Raw genomic sequence first — 16,643 nt, 5'->3', positions numbered from 1 at the left:
GGATCACAAAAGAAATAAACAAACAAAGTAAAAGGGGCACAACATATGACAACAAAACTAATTAGCCGTATTTAGCAAAAACAACACTAATGGACAGAGTTCATTAACAAGCCTCCATGGCTTGCGTACCGGCAGTAAGATGTTCGTTCTCATTGGTCCCTAAATTGCTGTGAAACACAAAACACAAAATTAATAAAAAACTGGGACATTTATTTGTAAGAACTACTTAATCAAAAACTGCTACATAATTAATCAAACCCGGGTTAATTGAAACCTAGTTAGATTGATTCTTGAACAAGAAAAACCCAAAACGTTGATGTATGATGATGGAAAAGCTGTGAGACCGAAAAAAAAGAAAATCTCTAACAAATTTGAATACTAGGGATGATCAGTTCACTCAATTGTTGTTCGAATCGGCCATCAACTTCTTCCCGTCTCCCTCTTCTTCAGTCTCAACCTCTCTCTCTATCCCTAGATAGATAGAACGCAGGCTAAAGCTCTCTGTCTCGCTCTCTCTCTTTCTCTCGCGCTATTTCTCTCTGAAACAGAAGCTGTCTATCTCGCTCTCTCTATTTCTCTCTCGCTATCTCTCCATAATTCAAAAGTTATCCTCACACACACACACACAATATTATTGTCAGTGACTCGGTGTATTCAGCAGCAATTGTAGTTTTAAAAAACCCAACTAATAAGCGCAAATAGTTTTTGGTCTGACCACCACCCTTCTATCGCGGAAAAAAACAGATCTGCAATTGCAGGCTGTAAATCACGGGGACAAAGAGGGGCAAAACCATCTTGTCACGTAAACAGTGCTATGAACAGTGCTTGCTCTAACGGCTTTAGTATAATAGTACTGTAAGTAAGAAAAAGTGCTAAATTAATACTGTTGACATTTTCTATTAATTAGTAACATTTAAGGGGGTTAATCACAGGAAGTCAAATAAAGGGCATAAGATTTACAAAGCGCGTGGAAACCTATTGCGGGTAAGTAGTAATGAGAAGAAGGTAAATAAGAGGGTGAACATAAATCACAGCAAATATGATTATTGGTGAATGTAGATGACGATTAATCACATGTAGTCCAGTAAGTAGGGGATGGATAATATTAGCGAAGTCAATATGTTGAAGAAGGAATAGGTACAAGGAAAAATAAGGGTTTAACGAGAAATCGCACCAAGGTCACTTATGCATGAGGACAAATCACATGAACGCCAATAAGTGGGTAACAACTTCAATACAGGGAATATGTGTGAAGAATAATAACGTCACGGCGAATAAGTAGGTGATGACGAATATGAGCAAACCTAAGCTGCGTGAGGAGTGATTATATGTGAGCTAAATAGTTAGGGATGGGAAAGGGGAGGGTAGAGTAGGGTAAGCGGATTAAATGAATGACCATCCCCATACCCGACTTCATTCCCCATTTCCTTACCCGCCCCAATCCCTGTAATAACATAATGGGGATTCCCCGTCCTCTTCCGCAATGGGGATTAGGTCGAAGTACCTGTCCCAATGTCCGTTAACAATATTACTAATTTACTGTATAAATATTCTTACAAAACATTTTGGATTTGAAAATATGAAGATAAAATCAAACATGAAAATAAAAAAAATGATGTTATTATTTTTTTTTTTTGAAAAGAAAAATGATGTTATTTAACTTAAGGAAAATTGACATGTTGGTAAAGATCTTTTATTAAAAGAATCTTCCTTTTTTTTAACATATTTATTAACATAATTGAAATATTGACAAAAATAGGAAGTTCACACAACTATTTATTTAAAAATAATATTAAAAAAATTTATAATAACAAAACATATATATATATCTTATATAATTAAGCCAATTTTTGAGGGAATGGTTAAAATTTTGAACTACCATATATGCCTTCACATAATATAAATATTAATAAATAAATTATTTCTATATGAGGATAAGATAGTCAATTGACTATATCATATTTCAAAATATTGCAATACCTCCCATGAAAAAAGGAGAAACTTCCTCAAAATCAGGAGAGAAACTGCTGTAACTTTTTTTAATTTAAAAATAAAAATAAAAAAAAAGTCAATTGACATGTGTGGAGCATATGTTAAGGGGCTAGTATATATATATATATATATCCAGAGCGATGCCTCGCTCTGAAATTTCAGAGTGAGGTTAGGGTTTAGGGTCACTTTTCGGTCTCATATCCACATCTCGACCGTTCAGTTTTTAGGTACTAATGTATAGATCATCTCTGCAAAATTTCAATTAAATTGATGGTCGTTAAGGCATTGATAACTGCCTTAAAGCTAGTACGGTCCAGGTTGGACAGATTTAGTTCGTCTATTGGTTTGAACGAGTTAGATACCTTATAGATCATCAACTTGGCTGAAATTTTGCAGAGATGATTTATACATTAGTACCTAAAAACTGAAAGGTCGAGATGTGGATATGAGACCGAAAAGTGACCCTAAACCCTAACCTCACTCTGAAATTTCAGAGCGAGGCATCGCTCTGGATATGATCTGTATATATATATATATATATATATATATATAATTTTATTTAATTCAAATTATTATTATTGAATGGGTATGGGGATGGGGATTAAAATACCATCCCCGGCCCATCGCCGTTACCGGATTTCCCCCCAATTGTCCCATTTAGGGTAGAATACCCGATGGGGATTATTGCCATCCCTATGAATAGTTAACAAAATCAAACCAAATGTTGGTCCGAAGTAATCTTTGGAAGACAAGTGGTACCAACAATCTAATACTACAAAGTATGTAGGAGGATTATTATGTTGACTTTGAGTTAATATGGGACGACAAATATTATGAAGGGAAAAAATTGTGAGCAGTAACGCTACTGAGGACAACTAATATAGGCAATCCAGTTATAGCAATTACTGGTGAGGATTATGTAGCTGACCGATAATAAGTGGGTTAAGTAAATTAATTTCGAACCACCTAGGGGACCTATAATAGAGAAAAGGCAAAGAAGTGGGTGAGAGCAGATATGTTATTCCTAATATGTTTTTGTACATAATAATCCCCCTAAGTAAATAAGTACGTAACATAATTAACTACTCCGTATCATATATGGTTGAGGAGTATTCCTATAAAGGGGAGTATGTGGTAGAAGAAAAAACATGATCTATATTGGTGAAGACAATTGATATGAAGGCAACTGTGGGTGAGTATAAATACGAACTTGCCCAATAAGGAAGAGGATAATTTGTATAAAATATCATTTGGCTTATTAAAAGTTGTGAAATAGAACGTTAATTTGGAGCATGTTAAATTTATTGAAAGGAAAAAATGGTTATGGGCCCAAAATTTAAATAGTTGGTTACTGAATTAGGAGAGGTCCATTACTAGATTCTTCACGCATGGACGTTTCAGTTTTCCAGCGTCATCCAAAACCTGTGAAACTTCATCTACTGTCCGAATCAATGTAAGCAGGAAGGTTAACGAAATGTTCAACCACTCTTGACAGCAGTTTGAAATTCATAGAGACATGGGGTGTGCTTGTTATGTCGTCCAGGGGAAACAGAAACCTATCAAAATGGGAACTATAGTATAGGAGGAGGAGGTTCAATCAATTTAAGGGCAACTGTCCTAACTCAAAAACAGGGTCAATAGTGCAATGAAACGAATAAAACACATACCCGAAACGTAAGACATGCCTCGGTCCACATATGTTGTCCTCAACTGGCATTCCGAGCCTTAGTGGAGAAATGTCAATGAAAATTTCGCATAGCCTACATGGGTAATGGAATGAAGTTAATAAAAACCTAGGATGTTGGTTTTCGGCAAATGGGAAACAAATGTCATCACCATTTCATCGTCCACCTACAATGGAAGGAAATCAGGTGGGGGACATAGAGAGAGAAGACGTTTGAGTTAGTAACTTGCCATTAATTCTGAATGAACTTCGACCAGTAAAGCATTAATTTCGTACCATTTAATAGTCTTCCAAAGTAGGAACCAGTCCATTAAAAAAAATAACAAAATATGTCGGAAGCATTCATATGGGACCAACCCACTACCAACAACACTCATACTTTAAGTGGTCTGCACCCCGCGTTTTAATTCCAACAAGTAAACTGTAGATGACTATATATGGTTTCAGAATGCCCAAGTTCAAATACAATTATGTCCAATAGTCCAAGTTTGAGATCCATGGCATCAGATAACATGGTAGGTGGTCAGAAACACAAGTGGTTGAAATTGAACGACGAAGCTGATGATGACGACTTCACAACTGAATCAATCGAGCATTACCGCAAATGGGTGAAGATTAATGAGGATAGATCAAGAGGACTGTCAAAGGTAAAAGCAGGAGGGAGGGAACCCCGTTCAACAGCTTGGAGGTCAAAAAAGGTACCGCCTTTAACTAAATCAGGCCAAAACGATACTAGGAATAGAGCTGATGGACACATGGACGTGAAGGTAGAATCGGAGGGCTGTTTAGGAGGGGGGAATGGATTCACAAGTGAAGATTCGGTAGAGACGGAGTTGAAACACAAATATAAACAAGGTTTTGAAGATGGATTTGAACTTTTTAGGTCATACGCGCAGAAGAAAATGCCTAATCATGTATGGGGGAAAATTGATGTTGAAATGGCCCAGCAAGAAGACGTCCAAAAATGAGAAGTATCATTATGTGAACCTACGGGTATCTGCAATTGTACTAGGTTTGGAAATACTTGTTGTTTGGTTATGTAGTTGTAGTAACCTATGTTGATGCCAGTCCAGTAATGGGTCTTATTTACAATGTAATGAAGTTAGCATGTAACAAAGTAATATCAATTATGGGATTTGCAGCTCCGCAAGTAATTTATGTCCATATGTAATATTTCATCCCGTGTTTACGTAATTGCACTTCAACTTGGGTTTTTTCATCTACAAGTATGAAATTCGTTTCAAATTTTTAATTTAAAAATTTTTGTTTAAAGACCTTCATCAATCAATTGACAGAATGTGGGAGCAAAAGTTTTCGAAAATGATTATTGTGCAGACTGAGGGTGAATCCCGCTAAGGAAGGAATATCAAGTTGGGCGAAACACAATAAATTCCATCATGGATGATTTAGTTGGGGTGAGACACAATCTCCTCAAGGAGGCTGACATCCCCTCGAGGTGGATTCAGTTGAGGTCAGATGCAATCCCCGCAAAGAGGAGAATATTCTCTCAAGCTGGGTGTAGTTTAGGTGAGATGCGATCCGCTAAAGGAGGATGGGATCCCCTCAAGGTAGGTCTAGTTAAGGTGTGTTGCGATCCTCTCAAGGAGGATGGTATCCCCTCGAGCTAGGTTAAGTTGACATGAAATGCAATCCCCTCAAGGAGGATGAGATCCCCTGGAGGTGGATTTAGGTGAGTCCGTGTACAATTCCCTCCGCCAATTGGATATGGGTACAGCGGAATTGATCAACATATCTATTCAACTTATCAAAAGTCCCAAGTACTTGGAAGTACTTCCCCTCGATGCCAAAGGACTGGCTTCGTGGATCCACTTGTGCATGAATTGCGGATCAAGCTTGCCACTACGGGCACAATTCGAAATATCTGGTCGGTCTCATCTATAAATACAAGGAGAATTGAACTTTCACTGTAAGCAGTCACTTCCAAACTACACCCATGACACCTTGAGGCCTTACTAACTTAAGCATCAGAGTACCTTTTGCAGGTACCCCAACCCATTCCTGTTCAAAAGCATAGAGTGTCAGGGTCGAAGCCCAACCGCAAGGAACGTCACTCAGTTCTGGGAACACAAAGCCGCACTCCCGCTCCAGTCAGAAGAAGTAAGTGAGGAGACTTTACGTGAAATGTTTCCGCACCAAGACAGAACAAGTATGTACAAAGTCATGTCAGCAATTTGGGGCGAAACCTATATTTGATCGAAAATTACAAATGTTCAGTTACAAATCCTAAATGGTCAAGGTATGCTTTCCAATCACCAACATTGACAATATCGGGGTGTCGTGCAAAAGTAGGCAACATAACAGGGAGATAATGGAGGAAAACATTGCAGTACATTCATACTTCATTATTACATCCATAATACCGAACAATGTAACTCACTCCATACTAACAACAAATTAGAAAATCACTAGGTAATACCTCCCGCGCGATGCCGCGGGTTTGATTGCTTAGGCTTTATACATTTGTTAAGAGTATAATAGTATACATAGTTTATGGTCTATAATGATTTCAAGCACTGATTTCATTGTAGCTTGCCTTGCCATTTGAGCGCAAGAAACCAACGAAGCTTACATGGAAAACTGAATTATTGGTATCCAAAAGCACCCAGATCCTCTAGACCTTCCTTAATTCAAGGCTAGGTGGGAATACATGTGTAGTACAAAATCCACCAACTACAATTCTGCCACATAACTTCTTCGCAACTTTTTGCATGTTGATTAGTTTCCTCTTACTTGGGACAACTTCCAGTCTGAGTTGGCCCAACTTGCCTTGCCATCTCAATCAAGCACATACAGTACATTGTAGAAAACATGTAGCAGTCCTACAACTCATGTTCTGCAAAAAAAAAAAATAGGTATTGGAATTGAGGAAAAAAGGAAGGCACATAAAAACTTAATAATGTATACTGAGCAACAGTCATACCAAGAAAAACAAAACGAAAATCAGGGTTTTCTCCACTACTTCCATGTTTCAAGTGAACTGGAATCGCCCACAAATTTTCAGTACAAAAAATTACTTCAGTAGTAGGAAAAACGCCAAATGTTTTTTTCACAGCTAGGTTGAACCCAATAAACGAAGATCTAATGTTAAATTAAAAGATAAACTTGTGCTGCTTAAACTTAAAATTGCAATGATAAGCATAGACTTTGTACCTCATCAAGATAAGTTAATCTTCCATCCAAAGTAGGAAGTATTCATGTTTAGCCCCAACCTCTGAAGCTCAGGTTCAAGCTCTGCCTCTATTTTATTGATCAACTCTGAACTTCCATATAGTACAATTAACTTTCAATATATACACCAAAATAAAAAACTACAGTTGAGCGGCATCGATCATCACTTGCAAATAAGCCTTGAGCCTCTTTTTTAGAATTGTATGTTCTTTCTTCAATAGTTGGAAAGCTCTCATGCATCTGAGATTGCATATATTGATACAGAATTAGTTAAAACTAACCATGTGAACTTTTGTGTGACATATATTTATATACATACATACATTATACATGTACACCTACCTAATTGTGCAATTATTTATGGAAATACTAAATCATGTTTATATGCTTAGTAATAGGATAGGATATGAAGTCCAGCTGCGATCTTTTATAGTGGCAGATATGTATCTATGGATTATCTACCCTTCTCCATTTCATGCCCTACAATATTCCCTCAATTGAACTCATCTAACCAGCAAGATACGAATGTCTCTGGGGTGTGTATTACAAAGGAGGCCTTGTCAAATGAGTAGGGGAAAAATCCCAAAAAAAAAAAAAAAATGATGCCAATAAGACCATTGTGCAACACATCAATATTCAAGTACATTAAAGAAGAATCCATCACATTTGACATTTGATATAAGAAGGTATATATCAACATGCCATTTTCATTGTTCTTCGACCCAAGGAGGTTGAGAATTCAAATCAAACATCGAGTGGAATTGAGCACAGATTGTCAAATAATGATATGTACCTGCAACTGGAGCCTCTTCCCAGTCAACATTATCTTGTCCTTCATCTTCGAAGTTTTGACTTCATGCCAACCTGAAGACTCTTTGCTGCTTCTTCTTCTTGTCTTTTTATTAAAGCGGCGTAATAAGCTTTGAAATACTCATCCTATAGAACAATGAAGAAACAAATGAGTGATGTTTTGTACCTTATTGAAGCAGAATATGAGTGACATTCATTCTGTATTTTTTTTTTTTTTTTGGGTGAAGGGGTGGGGGAGGTGTAACATCAAGGTAGGAAAGAAACTTGCATCTACATCTTTGACTCTATTACTCTATCTAAATTTCAATTGTGAAGTTCACAAAATACACAGATATTATTGCATAGGAAGTAAACCCAGAAACTGAGAAGACGAAGAACATTCAAGGAAACTGAGATTAAATTCCAGAATAATAGACGCAACCCCCAAAAAAAAAAGAACTTCATTGTCAAATTCATCAGTTTCAGCTGAAAAAGAGGAGCACAATTTATGCGAAATGCAGAAATTAAAGAAGCAGGGAGTGAATTACTTTACTGATAGAAAACACAAACAATACCCAGATTCAAAAGCATACAGAGCAAGAATTAGAAGGATTACCTGAGCTAAGTATTTTGTTTGCCCCTATAATGGAACTTGAATTCAAAATACTTTCTCATGTTTTGTTAACATGTACGAATACATGTATAGAACTCAAATCAACTATTGTAATTGTTCCCACTAAGGTCACTTGAACATTAAATAGAAATCGAGAATCTAAACAACAGAAACATACCATCTTGATTCACTCAAAGCAAACCCCAATGGAAAAGCAGTAAGAAATTTTGCACAGAGCACCTGAAAAACAAAAAACTTGTCAATATAAGAAAATTAAGATCAATAATCACCAAACAACAGCAATTAAAATTTAAGATAACATTTCAGCATTCGAAAGAAGAACGAACTCCGACCATTATTCAATTTCTCAACAAACCTAGACAGATCAACTGTTCATATAGTTGGATCAAAAGGCTCAAATCCAATTAGGTTGCATGCGATTCAATTTCTCAAATACTACTGCAGCTATGCAAATCCAGCGGTAGCTTGGCATTGGCACCAAATAATAATCTGCAGAAAACTCTTGCCTTGGGTGCAGCATTATACGCCAAAATCCAAAGGATCAATCCTACTTATATCACTCAGCATTGCTGAAAACATTTTCTCTTGCCACACTTCAAAACTTGCTCTCAATCTATTTCTAGGAATTTAAATCTGTTTATGTTCAGAGGTTCATTTAGCTACAGAGGTGAAAGTGAACATAAATTTCTGCCATGAAAAACATTTCAAAGATTGCACACATGCTTTAAATTTGGAAGAAAAGTTTAGAATAAATTTTCAGCGTCAGGAAATGACATGAAAGAAGTCTAATGCATGCCCAAATGCACCCCCAATTTGTCAATTAAACACCTAATTTGCAAAACCAAATACCATTTACTAATCACGTAGTTCTGGAATTTATTGTAAAGCTAGTAGCCTCGTTCTAATCTAACAAAAACCATGAAAACCAACCATATAGTCAGAAAACACTTGACCATTGCTCCAAACAATTTCACAACAGAGCTGAAAATGCCAAAACAAAACAAAACAAAACTGCAAGATCTACTGAGAAATCAAACTTGTATTACTTGATTATTACATTAACAACAAAATTTTCATCACGCCCAGATCTAAACCCATATCCTAAACAAACATTTAACCCCCAAATCCATAGAGGTTTCTTCCCTGCCTCTTCAAAGCATAGACGACATCCATGGCGGTGACGGAAGAGAATCTCATTCCAAAAACTAAATTTCTACAACTTACTGAAAATTAAAATCAAATCCAACAAACGCAACCTCCACTTATTCGGAACACGAAGTTACTAATGAAACCTGACGAAATCTAACGGCATTATTTTCAGATCACATACTAAAACTGATAATTGTCAAAACCCTCTCGATCATAACCAAATTACAGCAAAATATGCAACCGATTAATCGAACACCAATCATTCTTAGCAACGACAGTGAGTTTCAAGTTTGAACCAACTCTTCAATCAATACTAACCAAACCCCAGAATCATAAATCACACAATGAACAACTTTCCGTTAGAAATAGAACTATAGTAGCTCACAGATGATCAAAAGGAGGCTACTTTCCATTACCAACATCCAAACCCACATCAAGTACCAAAAAACCGAGGAAAACAATCACCAAAACCCAATTGAGACCTCCAATTGAAAACATCAAACTGGCTCAAAAGCATCAAAGAATTCAGCTTTAAGCAATTAAACGCGAAAAAAAAAAAAAGGATCTGGGTATGTGCGAAAAGAGTGAAAGATTCATTCACTTGCGTGAGCAAGCGAAATTTCCAGACGCTAATTAATACGTGAAAACAAAAGGGCAGTTGAATTGAATAGAAAGAAGGTTGAATGTAAAATTGTACCTTTCTCTTGGAAACTCCGGAGCTGACCTCTGTCGCACAACTTGGAATTTTGATCAGAGTGGATCGAAATCCCAAAGGCTCTTCCTCTTCATTATTTTCATTTGTCTTTTCCTTTCTCTACCTGCCTCTGCTTTCCTTCCCGTCTCCCTCTTCTTCTTCTTCTTCTTCTTCTTCTTCTTCTTCTTCTCTTATATTTGTACTATCAAAAAGATGCTTCTCCTTCTCTCTCCGATCAGTCTCGTGATGTGAATTTCCCTCTTCTTCTTTCTGTGCATGTCTCTCGCAGAAGACCTCTATCACCAAACAATTTCCACTTGGAGTCTACGAAGTTCAGCACGCTCTCTCTATCGGTCTCGACTTGCACAGAGAAAAGAAACAAAAGGATCAGCAGCATATCCCTTTCGTCCTCTTTCTCACTCTCTCTTCGTGCAGATCAAAGGAGTACCTGTCCTTCTCCAAAGCAAACACGCAGAAGTAAATCAACAGTTCAACACCACTCGGTGCGACGCGTGTCGAATGGCAAGGCTGTAGATTATTTTTTTTAAGGACAAAACTGTAATTTCCAGCATCGGCTCGGTTCGAGCTACTACTGTTACTAAGCCGTCACTGTTCCTAAGCTACAGTAGACGAACACTCAATTAGTATATATAGAATTACAAGTGACCTAGTGGTTCTTCCGTACTTGGGTGTGTTCCCCAACCTACGTTCGAACCCGAAAGCTGTCATAGTAGGCAGACACTGTGCTGAGAAGCACTATTGGACCTTTTCAAAAGCGCCGAATGGATTTATCTTCACCCTATGAAGCATTTGGATTTCCCTTGTCAAAAAAAAAAAAAAAAAAAAAAAAAAAAAAAACATTAATAAACAACCAAGTTTACGAACCATTTGCATACAAAAGCTATTTTATGTGGGATGTTTAAAACGTCAATCCATTACATACAGCAAGATGAAATGGATGGACGAAAACGTTTTTCCATAAAAAACAAAATAAAAATGTCTCCACAATTCCTTCACCTAAATAAAAAGTAAAATAAAAAATGTAACCAAATTGTAAACAGACTATCACCAAATAAAATCATTCAACCTTACACACAAAAAAAAACACAAAATAAAATCATTCAACCAAACTGACAACATACGGCCATAGTTGCAGGGACATTATGCGGAATCCATTTACGACATTAGTTTATTACACACAAGGCAGGCAGTCTTCTCCTAATTATGTTAAAGAAGGAACAATGCGTGCTTGGAGAGGTTCAGAAACTGTAGTTAGTGCCTCGCAGTACGACGGGCCTTAAATTTGATTCCTGAAATATCAAGTGGGATATGGCGATTACGGATGAAGTTCTCGTTGTACGCTGCACGTCCAAGTGATTTTGCGTCAATTGGAGTTTCTTGAGCTGCTGCTGCCCATACAGAAACACGTACTGCATTCATTGGATGATTGACTATGTCAAGAGCAAGCCGGATCCTCTGGTCGGTGGAGTTGAACTGTGTACAAAAAATTTGATATTTGTATACCAAACGGTTATGCATATATCCTCATAATCATTCATATAATAAGGTTCGCAAACTAATTCATACAAATGGACATTACAAACTCACCCCTTCAAACCAACGTTTCCGGTAATACTGCATGTTCCTGATTGAAAATATACCAAAATCCTCGGCCTTTCCGTTGATTGGGGCTTCTTTAGGATAAACTGTGCACACAGAAGCTAGTCTTGCATACAATGCAAGAAGTAGTCTGATTTGATTACAGAAAACCTTCTGAAAAAGCTCCATCTGTCACCAACATAAAGGACCACACATGAACCATATTGGAATACTAAATTCATGTCCAACGAAACATTACTAATTTCAATTATGGCAAATGCAATATCTACATTCGACGACCATGGGATTTAAAATATTAACTTACCACACCATTTACATAAGCCTCATGACGCTCTCTAGCATCATTGTCAGGGCAGCTGTCCCAAAGCTCACATTCTCCCACATCCGGGTTGAAAACAACCAAAAACCAGTTATCCACAACATCGTCGTGCAGGGGGAAGAAAATCTATATGTATTGTTTACAATGTATAGATATGTTCATGTGAAGAAGCCCTAAAAATGTGTGTACTTTGAGAAATTACTAATAGAACCTAATCTGACCTATTTGCACCAACCCAATCGGCCACTATATCTACGAAGCCAACATATAGTCATCACAGACGATACCAGACCGTCCACAATACTACCACTTGCATAATCCTTAGCACGTTCCTGACATAAAATATATGCTCACTTAGTTGTGCCCCAATAACATAACCATGGGTTCTTACCTCTTAACTTAACTTACTGAGAAATAAGTGGGCATGAACCATATGTCGCTTTGTTTGTGAAACAGGTACGAAACTGATATGTCTACAATCTGAAATAGTGCACGTAAGGATTACACAGTTATAGTTAGTAACTAATGTTACAAGAAAGGAATTGCAAAATTGCATTCACCTGACTTGTGATACACTGCATCGGTGAAAGGCAACCTAGGTCCCATCTAGAGATACTATGATCTCCATACCTTGCAACCTCCCAACTGTTGAAAATGAAATACGAGAACCCATAAGTTGTTTGTCCCATTATCCAAATCACCTAAGCTTTGTTAAGTCGCATACTACTGCCTTCCTTACATACATTTGACTTTTCCAGTGGTGCGTCATATAAATTGAGAAACGAGGAAATAGAAGTGGAATTAAATGTTAGGATTAATTGCAGTTTACCTACTTGAACTTTCACTCAATCTTCATGTTAGTCCCTGAACTTCCAATTTCATCAAGATTATACCCCTGAACTCTCAATTTTCATCAGCCGTGTCCGGTTCTTCAACCTCCATCCAAAATTTCCGTCAATTTGTGACGTGGCAGGAGACAGAAGGGCTAAAATTGTCAATTTGCATTTCTTTTGCCTTTTTGTTTTTTTTTTTTTGGGAAGGGGATCATTTTCTTTTTCTTTTTTGAAAAAACCGCAGATCCTTTTTTCTCCACATCTTCTTCTCCATTTCCGGCACTAAGGATCTCCAGATTAGGGTTCTCTATCGCCCCGTGAATCGCCTCCATCAGATCTTCGAAACCTTAGGGCTCGAGTAAGACAAGAAGGTCCTCCCTTCGATCTGCTTCCTATCTATCTTTATGGCGGCGGCGTCCTCTCTTCATTCTTCTTCTTTTTTTTTTCTTCGTCTTTTTTTTTCTTCTTTCGATTTTGGCCACATCTTGGTGTTGCACATATGGGAGAGTCTACCTCTCGACATTCCCGAGGTTTCTGGGCTGTTAGTTATCCAAGACGAGCTTTGATTGGAGAGAATCGAAGGAAAGAAGTCTTCCGAGGTCCGACGGGTTCTGGGTATTTTCAGGCGACTCAGACAGTGAACCTCGATAAGTAAGGGGCCTTTGGACATTGAGTGGATTTCTGATTTTGATTTCTGAGATTTATGAATTGGATCTTTGAAACTCTCTGCGATAGGTTTGCTGCGACCAAGCTCCTCCTCCGCTGACATGGCCGGCGACAGAGAGCAGCCCTTGAGTTTGGTAGAGTCACCGCTTGTGACGGGGATGGCGAGGCCGACAATCTGGAAGGTTAGGATTCGCGAGGTGAAGAGATCGATGACGGGGATGTGGGTGTTGGCGGAGATCGACAGTGATTTCAGGGATAGATTGGGGGGAAGTGGTTGGAGGAGTTGATTTGAAGGAGGGGTGGAGAGAGAGGATGAGGAGGGTGCCCTGAGAAAGAGTGTGGAGGGAGACCGGCCCAAACCTGCGATTTTCTCTGGTCGAATCTCGAATGCCACCAATATGCCGTCGTATTGACTTATTGAAATCCCCGGAAAGCTCCACAATTTCGCCTATGTGACCGCTTCTTTTTTTGCTCCGAGAATGGCGGTTACTAACACCACTACGCAGACGGTGGCCACATGGCCGGACGACGCGGTGGAGGGGCTTGGTACTGGGCCCACCTAGAGCCCATTCTGGTTCATAACACCGACACCAGGCTACCCAAGGCCGTGAAGCTCTGGTGCACTCTCTGCGAGGCCGTTTTCTTGGCATCAAACCCGTTGCGCACGGCGTCGGAGCACCTAAAGCGCAGGACTTGCCCCAATTTCAGCTCCGTTTCCAAACACATTTCGTCTCCGTCGCCAATATCGACTTCTTTGCCCAACTCCGCTCCGCGGCCGCTGTCCCACCATTGCCGAAATTTTTATTCTTTCGAGCTTGTTGGTAGTGGGCAGAGAACAGTTGAAGAGAGTAGATATATATATTCATTTATGTATAATATAATTAATATTGTTTTGGTTAAAAAAAATGGAAAAACATTCACAAGGGTATTATCGGAATTTTGCCCTTCTGTCTTCTGCCACGTCACAAATTGACGGAAATTTTGGATGGAGGTTGAAGAACAGGACACGGCTGATGAAAATTGGGAGTTCAGGGGTAATCTTGATGAAATTGGAAGTTCAGGGACTAACATGAAGATTGAGTGAAAGTTCAGGTAGGTAAACTGGAATTAATCCTAAATGTTAATAGGTAGTTACATTCCAAGACTGTCAGACTCAGTCATCACCTTGCTGAACAAGTAAGTCAAAAACGATTCGTTGTTCGATATATCAGCAACTTCACAGACTTTCACCATATCATCATGTTCCACACTTTTATATGATTTTCGCTTCAATGAGAACCTTTTGTCCTCCATATCAACCTACAATCTCACATAACTGTTTAGTGTGCAGTAGACCAAATTCTCAAATATAATGGTGCAACTAACAACGTTACCAATTGGTCATATATTACTGTAGTCATTATTAGCCCCTCCATTTAAACAAAGTAATGTTCAGTTACTATTTTTTTCATATGCATGTACTCACAACATAAATTACCATATTAGGTTGATGACGCCCACCGACACTTGGCGATCCCGGCTGACGAGGAACTATGTCATCTTCATACATATCAAATTCATCCCCCTCTTTTTGGTCACTCAGACCCTCCTCATCAAGAACTTCCTTCATCACTTCTACAACCATGTTACTAATCCCTCTCTCCCTCATTTCAGAAATAGATGTTTGCAGTGTCATAATAGCATTGCGGAGGCCCACCATATCCGGTTCTATATGAGATATGCAGGATCTAACCTCCTCAAATTCGCATTTGAAAGCATCAACATCATTCCTAACCTTGTCTAGATCTTCAACAATAGTTGTTTTCAGTCATGTACTTGCATCAACAGATCCGGCATTATCTAGGAATCGAGTGGTGGACCAACGCTTGGTCGCTATTATACCAGTCGAGTAATACCCACCATTAGCTTCTGCTTGATCATACATAATTCTTGCCTGCTTGTTATTCCAACATAGTACCGGAGATGTGTATGTCGGAACAACTAGGAACTTCATTAGCATTGTATCCAAATAGAAAAGCTGCAGAAATGCAATACACCCATTCACAGTTGATGACACCCCATTCTTATACCTTGCAACTCCTTCAACAAGATTTCTTAATGCAAAGGACGCCTAGTTTTTTTTGCTAATTGTTTTTGGATCCTTTAGGGCGAGAAGCAGCCTGGGATCCACTGCATCACTTTCAATTGGCAAAATAATAGTTGACAGGGCATAAAGATATAAACTTATTACAAATGTTTCATCGGCAGTTTCTGATTGAGCCACCATCTTCCCCACAACTTCCAAGCTTATTTCGTCCTCAACACCACAGAATTTAGACTTCAACTTAACAATGTCAGGTTCAGCCAAGCTTCCTGTCAAATCTATGTCAGCCCCACCATCCCTTACACTCATGACATGTCGGAAGTCTTCAGGGGTCACCGTTAAATGTCTCCCATGAATCTTGATCGTTGAGTTTTCGACATCAAAGTTGTTGCACATCATGTGGCATAGAAGGATGTTAAGTTCGCTTCACCTGAACGTGAATATAGCCCCAAAACTCGTTGCATCTATAGCTATTTTCTTCTCTTCTGACAATGCAGTACATATTGATCTAAATTCCCTCATGCGTCGACCTACTATGGCACTCACCGGACAATCTCCAGGTATGACATCACACTTATCCAAATAAGTCTGCCCAACATCATGTCCAATGGAGTCTTCAAGGGAACAACCTGTCTCCTGAAATATAATTGCAACTTGTTTTCACAATTTATAAACTCTTACTACTAATTCAGTTAACATTACCTAAGTTTGTCATCTACCTTTGTACAGCCCGATGATGATTTTGATGTAAGCATCGAATTATTTGCGACAACCACCCTACATATACAAAATGTTACTGTTAACATGCAATTTTACTGATTTTCCAAATTTATCACAACAAATAATTGATTTCACTATTTCATACACTTCACTCCGGTCAAATTGCATGCCGCACTCACTACTTATTGGCTCCGTGACTCCGTTCTCAGTCAGAGAAATCATTCTTTTCGGTCCTTCAGGTGTCTTCGGCCTCATATGCTGCACAGATTTC

General features: G+C 38.5%; 1 long non-coding RNA gene across 1 annotated transcript; it reads right to left on the bottom strand.

Moving 5' to 3' along the window:
- Window positions 1–6,118: 6,118 nt before the first annotated feature.
- On the bottom strand, window positions 6,119–10,582 carry LOC133716003 (uncharacterized). The gene is made up of 5 exons (XR_009849300.1): window positions 10,135–10,582; window positions 8,446–8,507; window positions 7,659–7,801; window positions 6,848–7,105; window positions 6,119–6,530 (listed from the first exon to the last, which is right to left on the bottom strand). It is a non-coding gene; the product is annotated as an uncharacterized LOC133716003 (long non-coding RNA).
- Window positions 10,583–16,643: the final 6,061 nt, after the last annotated feature.

This window comes from Rosa rugosa, chromosome 6, assembly GCF_958449725.1.
Source record: "Rosa rugosa chromosome 6, drRosRugo1.1, whole genome shotgun sequence".
Lineage (NCBI taxonomy): Eukaryota > Viridiplantae > Streptophyta > Magnoliopsida > Rosales > Rosaceae > Rosa > Rosa rugosa.
The sequence above is the reverse complement of the archived record's forward strand: the minus strand, read 5'-3'. Positions and strand labels throughout refer to the sequence as shown.